Genomic DNA, 7612 nt, shown 5'->3' with positions numbered 1-7612 from the left:
GCTTCACACACCTTCCAGATCAGTGCTGGACATGGGAAAGGACACGCTGGACAATCCTGGGAATTCAGTGACTGTGCACAGGGAGCATGGTGTGCTTTGGGAGCAGGTGACGGCATTTGCATTTGTGGGTTCAGTCTATAAATAATAAATACTGAGAGTGCAAATCCTTCACACACATTTAATTACCATTTGAGTATTTGGGGTTTTGGCCAGGCAAAATTCAATTTGCAATCACAAATCAGGAACTAATGCATCTAAATTGTATTATATGCCTTGCAGTGCCATGTACTTGGAATTCAGTGGGGAAATCCAGCAGCAGCCTTGAGATCCCATCCTCACTTCTACAGCCTGGCCCGCGGGCTCCGAAGTCCCAGCCTGCCCCTAGCAAATGTGAGGTGCTGGCAGCAAGAGGATGCCCTGCCCACAATATAGGAGCCTCATGTACCTGCATCACATCACCCTGCTGTCATCTTCCTCTGCCCAGCACATCAGGAACTGACCTCTGCAACTGGGAAAGGTTTGGATTGATGATATGCCTGTGCAGAATCTGCCCCATTCTTCATAGGGTATAAATGTTATTGATTAAATGAAACCCACAAAGGATGCATGGATTTTTTTGTCCCTAATCTAAGCCTTAGTTAGCTTCTAACTAGTGAGGCAAGCATTCACAGATTTATGAAAGCACAACATGACCTGCAGTAGCTGGGTCGTGACATGGGGGTCCTAGACCTCTGTAACTGTTCTCCTCCAGGGACACAACACTCAGGCAATTATTTTCCCCATATTCTGGCTGCTCCCTTTTCCTGCTCCAGAGCCTCCGATAGGCCATCTGTGACCTAGCTGTGCCTATGGAAGCAGCTGGCAACTGAAACTGTGACTCAGATGGCCTTTTCCAGGTGAGCATTGCCCTTCAACCAGCTGCTGGCTGGCCTAGAGGAGGGCTGGACAGGGTGTGAATGCCAGACCGGCCTCTGCACCCCAGACTGTCTCCCAACCAGCCCCATGCCTGCCCACCATGCCCTCTCACCAGGGCTTCTGTGGCTGCTGCTTCACATTAGCTGTCTCCATGTTCCAAATTGGTTGTGAGGGTTCATTCCCATCCACTGAGTCATGTCTGTGTGCTGACTGCTGTATCCTCCATTTCTCTCCCATGGAAGTGGAATTAACACACTAATTCCCGTGACACTAATAATGGAGGGCAAAGGTACAGCAAACCACAGACATTTTCTATAAAGCTGCTACAGGAAAGTCCCCTATTGTCCTCACCCAAGGAACACGTTCAGACCTGTCACCAGGCTGTGGATATCAGCACTTTATCAACACTTCGTGAACTTTATGAAATGTGGAAAGTCAATCTGCAAATCATTAATACCCACTAATCATTAATAATTCCTGATCCTCCTTTTGTGTTTATTTATTTTGTGAGGGCATCTTTTTGCCATCTGCTGCATAATTGGATTTGGGGAATTCAGTGCTGCCCAAGAACAGACATTTATACTTTTTATTATCACAGGGTATTGTGAAGTCAAGAGTTTTGCTGTGTAATTATGTGCTATGTGAAAAGTAATTTATTCTGTTGCATTTAGACCAGATGCCCAATTACTTCTTCTGGCGCTTCCTAGCTTCTATTGTAAGAAACAAGTAATAACAGTTTGCTATCTATCTGCACTGCACCATCTGCAACACAGCAGACCCTGGTCATCTTTCACAGCTGATCATTTATTTTTTACCCTTTTAATATGGGACAACTAGACAGCATATGGTGTTTGAGACGTGGGTTTCCTGTGTGTCAATATATTCATAATAGTGTTACCACTCAGCCCTTTCCCAGATCATTTACACCACATGAAGTCAACACAAGCCAAGAGCCTGGTAAAGCTGAAAAGTGATCTGACAGGTGTATCAACCGCAAAAGTATTCAGCACTGTCATGGTCAGTGAACATACAACTGATGGAAGTTGATGAGCAGCTCTGTCAAAGCCCATCCCGGAAAAGAAGGTTATTTGTTATTGCTCAGATAAAAGCACAAAGCACTGAACGTGATGCAGGAAAGCTAACCCTCTTCATCAAGAGAATGGGAGCACTGGGCAAACACTGCACCCCAAGGCAGATGCTGCTCTGTAGTGACCAGCTGCCATGAAAAAGGGGGTGTCATGCCCCTCTCTAATGGGCATACAGCCTTCTGGAAACCTGCTCTGGCTCTGATGCCTGATGTTTTGCCTGTTAGTACTGGTATCTCTTCTGGGTTTGGTGTCCAGCCACGGGCTTGGTCTTCAGGGAGGGAGAAAACTCACCTGGGACTGGCTGGAAAACTCAATGGGATGACCCTGGCTGGATACCAGGTGCCCATCAAAGCTGCCCCATCACTCCGCCCCTCAGCTGGGCAGGGAAGAGAAAATATAATGAAACACTCATGGATTGGGATAAGGACAGGGACAGCTCACTCACCAGTTACTGTCATGGGCAAAACAAACTCAATTTTGGGAAATTAGTTTAATTTATTGCCAAGCAAATCGAAGTAGGGTAATGAGAAATAAAACCAAATCGTAAAACCATCTTCTCACCACACCTCCTTTCTTCCCCAGCTTAGTTCTCTCTCCCAAGTTCTCTCCCTCCTCCCCCCCAGCAGTGCAGTGGGACAGGGAATGAGATGAATTCATCACAGCATGTCTCTGCCACTACTTCCTCCTCAGGGGGAGGGTCCTCACACTCTTCCTCTGCTCTCACACGGGCTTCTCCATGGGCTGTGAGTGGGTCTCTGCTCCCCGATGGACCTCTGGTAGCTGCAAGTGGGTCTCTGCTGCCATGTGGATTTTCGTGGGCTGTAGGTGGGTCCCTGCTACCCCTGGACCCCACAGGCTGCAAAAGAATCTCTTCTCCAGCACTTGGAGCACCTTCTGTCATTCCTTCTGCGTTGGCCTGGGGGGGGCTACAGGGCTATTGCTCTCACATACCCTTATCTCTGGCTGATGCTGTGCACAGTTTTTTCCCTTTTTAAATCCCAGAGGCACTGCCACTATTGCTGAAGGGCTCCGCCTTGGCCAACGGCAGGTCTGTCTTGGGGTCAGCTGGCTTTGGCGCTGCTGGACATGGGAGAAGCTTCTAGAAGCTTCTCACAGAAGCCATCCCTGTAACCCCCCCCACTACCAAAACCCTGCCATGAAAACCCAATACAACTCCCTTAAGAGGGAGTTTTGGGCAAAGCAGCTTATGGTGAAAGCCTAAATTAGCCTGGGTTGTTTAGCCTAGAAACTATGAAACTGAGGGGGATGTGCTGACAGCTTCTCTTTAGATGCCTGACAGCTGCCAAGCATATACATGGCTGCTGCAGAGACTGGAATGGCCTGTTCCATGTCTGGGGTAGAACTTCAGCCCATGTTGGCCTGGCCCACATGGAGACCAGGGCTGATCGTCCTCTCAGTTTGAGACTGGGGAATGTTGATTTAGTTTCCAGACACTCCTCCGCCTCAAGGGCTGTCTTGCTGCCATTCTCCTGACACCCTCTCCCTGGCATTGCTTCTGACAAGGCCAGTAATTTGCCATCTGCATCACTGGCACTGGGATCCACTCCTTGTGTTTGCTTGCACTGACTGTGTGACTGTTCCCATATTTTGGGAGCAGAGATGAAGTTCCTGGAGAAGGGGGAGAGTATGTGCTTGCCATTGTGCAGCCTGGCTCTGCCACACGTCTCTGCTCAGTGCAGTGCTCCACAAGGCCAGGTGCAGAGCCAAAGTGGTGTGGGAAGGAGGGCAAACCTGTGTGACACCTGTATCGCCACGGCATAGGACAGGGAGCTGTCAGGGACATGGGACAGTGAGACAAGGCAGTGACTGGGCAGCCTGTGTGATGGAGAGCCACATGTGTGCACCAGGCCTGGCAGTGGTGTGGTGCCATGGAACCTCCCTCTCCTGCTCAGGGACTGTTCTGCAGTAGTCCTTGCATCAAAGTGGCTGGTGATGAGAGGTGGCCAGGAACATCAGAGACCAGAATTTTTTGGGAGGCATGGACCCAGCCACCCCATCTGGAGGGAGCTGTGCAGATTGGCCTCAGACCTTTGAGCCAGCCACTTATGTCAGTGATGTCCCTACAGTAGGCAGGTGGGCTCTGATGCAGCACCTGGAGCCAGTGCATGTAGGCTGGAAGTGTCCTCCCTGCTTTGCCTGTACTCTGCACAGCAGCAGTTCTGAGGCAGGGGCCAGGGCCAGGGTGGTTGGAGTCTGTCTTGAAAGATGGTATTTGATGTAGCATGGCAAAACGTTTTGAAGAGGAAAGAGTTCAGCAGTAAGAAGTTATGAAGTAACCCTCTAGGCTTTCAGGATATCCTCATCTTGAACACCAATGCAAACCATCTTTGAAGGCTGCAAGGGCAATATATAGATGTTATTTGGGCCCTTTCATTTTATAATACTGAATTTCATCTGCCATTTCATCTTCAAGCACTCAGTATTCTAAGATGCTTCAGCACTTCTTTGTGGTTATCTTTCATTTTTACTGCTCTGTGTAATTCTCAAACCTTAGTTCCTGCCCATTTACTTCCTGTATCATGAGGGAAACATTTTGAACAGTCCAGTGTTAATGTGGATCCCTGCAGGATTCCCCCAGTGGCCTCACTCCCCTGAAAACGCCAAATGTCTCCTCCAAATGCTTCCTCTAGCCCTCACCAGACAACCCATCCTTTTTAATTCATGGCAGTCTTGCTTTTTAAAGACGTCTAGGACCTTGTCAAATTTTTTTTGGAAATTCCAATTGCAGCTGCAGCAAAATCTAATTGAAGATACTCAGCACTGAGGTTCTCAGCAGAGGAAGTACACGGAGCTGCTGGGGTGAGACCAGAGGAGGCCATGAAGATGCTCTGAGGGCTGAAGCTCTTCTGCTCTGGAGACAGGCTGGGAGAACTGGTGGTGTTCAGTCTAGAGAAGAGAAGGCTCTGGGGACACCTTAGAGCCCCTCCAGTGCCTAAAGGAAGCCTACAGGAATGATGGGGATGGACTGTTTAGTAGGGCCTGGTGCAATAGGACAAAGAACAATGGTTTAAACCAAAGGAGAGTCAACTTAGATGTAAGGAAGAAGTTTTTCACAATGTGTGTGGCCGGACACACATACAGGCTGCCCAGAGAGGTGGTGAGTGTCCCATCCTTGGAAGCATTCAAGATAGGTTGAATGGGGTTCTGAGCAACCCGATCTAGTAGAAGACAATCCTGCTCATGGCAGGGCCTTGTCCTAGTTGAGATTTAAAGGTCTCTTCCAACCCAAAGCATTCTATGATTCTATGTGTGGAAAAGTCTTCTTTTGAGGTTTACCTCTTTACCAAGTCCACAAAAATGGCACCACAGGTACCAACCCATCCAGGCACCGACTGCTGTGGCAGGTGCCTGGGCTGTGGCCCAGTGGGAGCAGGGCCAGCCAACAGCAGATGAGGGACCAGCCCACGCTGCAGTGCCGCAGAGGGCCAAGAGCCTCCTTGGCCATGAGGAAGAACTGAGGAAAAAAAGCTGACAGCACTGGCTGTGATTTTCCTTTACTTTAATTTGGCTCTGCCTCCCCAGGCAGTCACTGGACCATGTCTCTGGTTATGGTCAATTCTGTGGTTCAATGCAGGCTGTGTGTTTGAGTAATACCTAGCTTTTGTTACCTGCTTCCAAAGAAAGACAGAGGCTTGCTTCTGAAATGCAACTGCACTTTTTGAAAACAAAAGCCTCTGATTCAGACGACCTTTGAGCATAATTCAGATGGGTTTTTGGACCTGATACAGCATGCATAAAAGAGGACACTGCACTAATTAATGTCTCAGCAGAGCTGTCCAACATAACCACCACCCCCTCCAATCTCACTCTCATTTCACTGTATTTTAATGATGAGATTGACCTACTTAATTTTGAAGGCAGCTGGCTTTCAGAGTCAAGCAACACTTCCAAGAAATAATGTCATGCTTAGTGCTGGTTTCATTACCAGCATCAGTCACACAGCATCCCAGGATGACATTAACCCTCCACTTGCCATGAAGGTCACCAAGCAAGCACTGAGGACCAGACTGCTCCAGGAGCTGATCCCAGGCCATGGCTCTGCTCCCAAACACCTGCAGTGGCACAGGGAAACATTTGATTTATAGGTAATGTCACTCCAAGGAAAGAGAAGCAGTGGAAGAGCTTGCCTGGCACAGGGGTGGTGTCCTGACCAATAGGGATATGACAAACTAATGATGTACCCCAACCTGATACAGTGATAGAGCTAAGTGTATGACTGCAATGATTTCATTCTCACACGCCACACTCAGCATCAGACTGTTCCATGCAGGCAGGAATGACAAACTTAAGTGGATGTCTCCGTGTGAAGCGCACCCCATGTTACAGTTTCCTCTCAATAGAACAGCTCAAATTTTTTGACATTTTGGCATTATTAAAAGAGCTTAAACCATTCTAAAGCTACTGCATTGCATAACTTGGAGGGAAGGATGGTAAGTTATCTCCTGAAAATTATTGAATTATAAATGACTTTTAACAAATCTTGGAACAATGGGGAAACACTTGAGAATTAAGCAATAAACAAAACAAAACAACTGAACAACTTGCAAACCAAAATATATTCTCTCTCCTCCAAAAAAAAAAATCCTTCAGGCCCCCAAAGCAAAACTCAAGAGTGCCAGTACTTTATAAAAGATAAGCTGTGTGATGAGCATAAGTACAGCTTAGTCTGAAGTCTCCCAGACACACCAACAACTGACAGTAAGGGGCATCATAAGTAAGACCCAACCAATGTGGTTTCACAGAGAAGAGTTTTCTGTAAACATCATTCTTCAATTCATTACAAGTCCGTGTTGGTAAAAGTAGCTGCTGACATCATAAATTTCTCTAAGGCCTTGTTCTTGGCCCCACATGTTATACAAGCATTGGTAGAATACATTAAATGCGTAAGTAAGGATTTGTCCTAAAGAATCCCAGAGTCTGCAGCTATTTGACATCTTTATCAAGAATGTTAATGAAATTATGTAACAATTGCAAAGAAAATCTGCAGATTAAAAAAGCTGATGACAAATTAGAGCAATGAAAAATTGATTATGTAACCAAGCTTTCTTCAAAAGTTACTGTACAAAACACAGTTATTAAGGTTTCTGCTGGAGTAGTTCCATGAAACACACCCCAGTGTTTCAGAATATGTTCATCATATGCCGTCTGGCCTTAAACCCTGTTGAGTTTCTAAAAACAAAAGAAATGGGTCCTCAAAGGCATTTGCAAAACAACTGCAAAATGTACTTAAGAGGGTAAAAGTAACTATCAACAGTGTAGTGAAGGAGTTGAGGACAAAAAGAGATAGGTGAGAGCAGAGCAAGGTTATCTTTGGATCTTATATAAACCAGATTGTTACAGAACACTGCAGCTGGTTCCTGGTTCATCTCTCTGGACTTAAAAAGTGAAAAATGCACCCATCAATATGTAACATGTCAGCGAAGAACAATGCGAAACAGAAAAAAAAAAAAAAAGAGAAAAACCTGCTTTGACTGAGACTAGCAAGCCTCTTTAGCTCATACAGCAAATTATGTATGGAGTTAATTATGACTAAAAATATGCAGGAAAGCTATTTCAGTTACCAGGACTCAGGAGTATGGGATACAGAG

The sequence above is a fragment of the Corvus moneduloides genome, chromosome 3, assembly GCF_009650955.1.
Source record: "Corvus moneduloides isolate bCorMon1 chromosome 3, bCorMon1.pri, whole genome shotgun sequence".
In the NCBI taxonomy this organism is placed as follows: domain Eukaryota; kingdom Metazoa; phylum Chordata; class Aves; order Passeriformes; family Corvidae; genus Corvus; species Corvus moneduloides.
Note: the sequence above shows the minus strand (reverse complement) of the source record.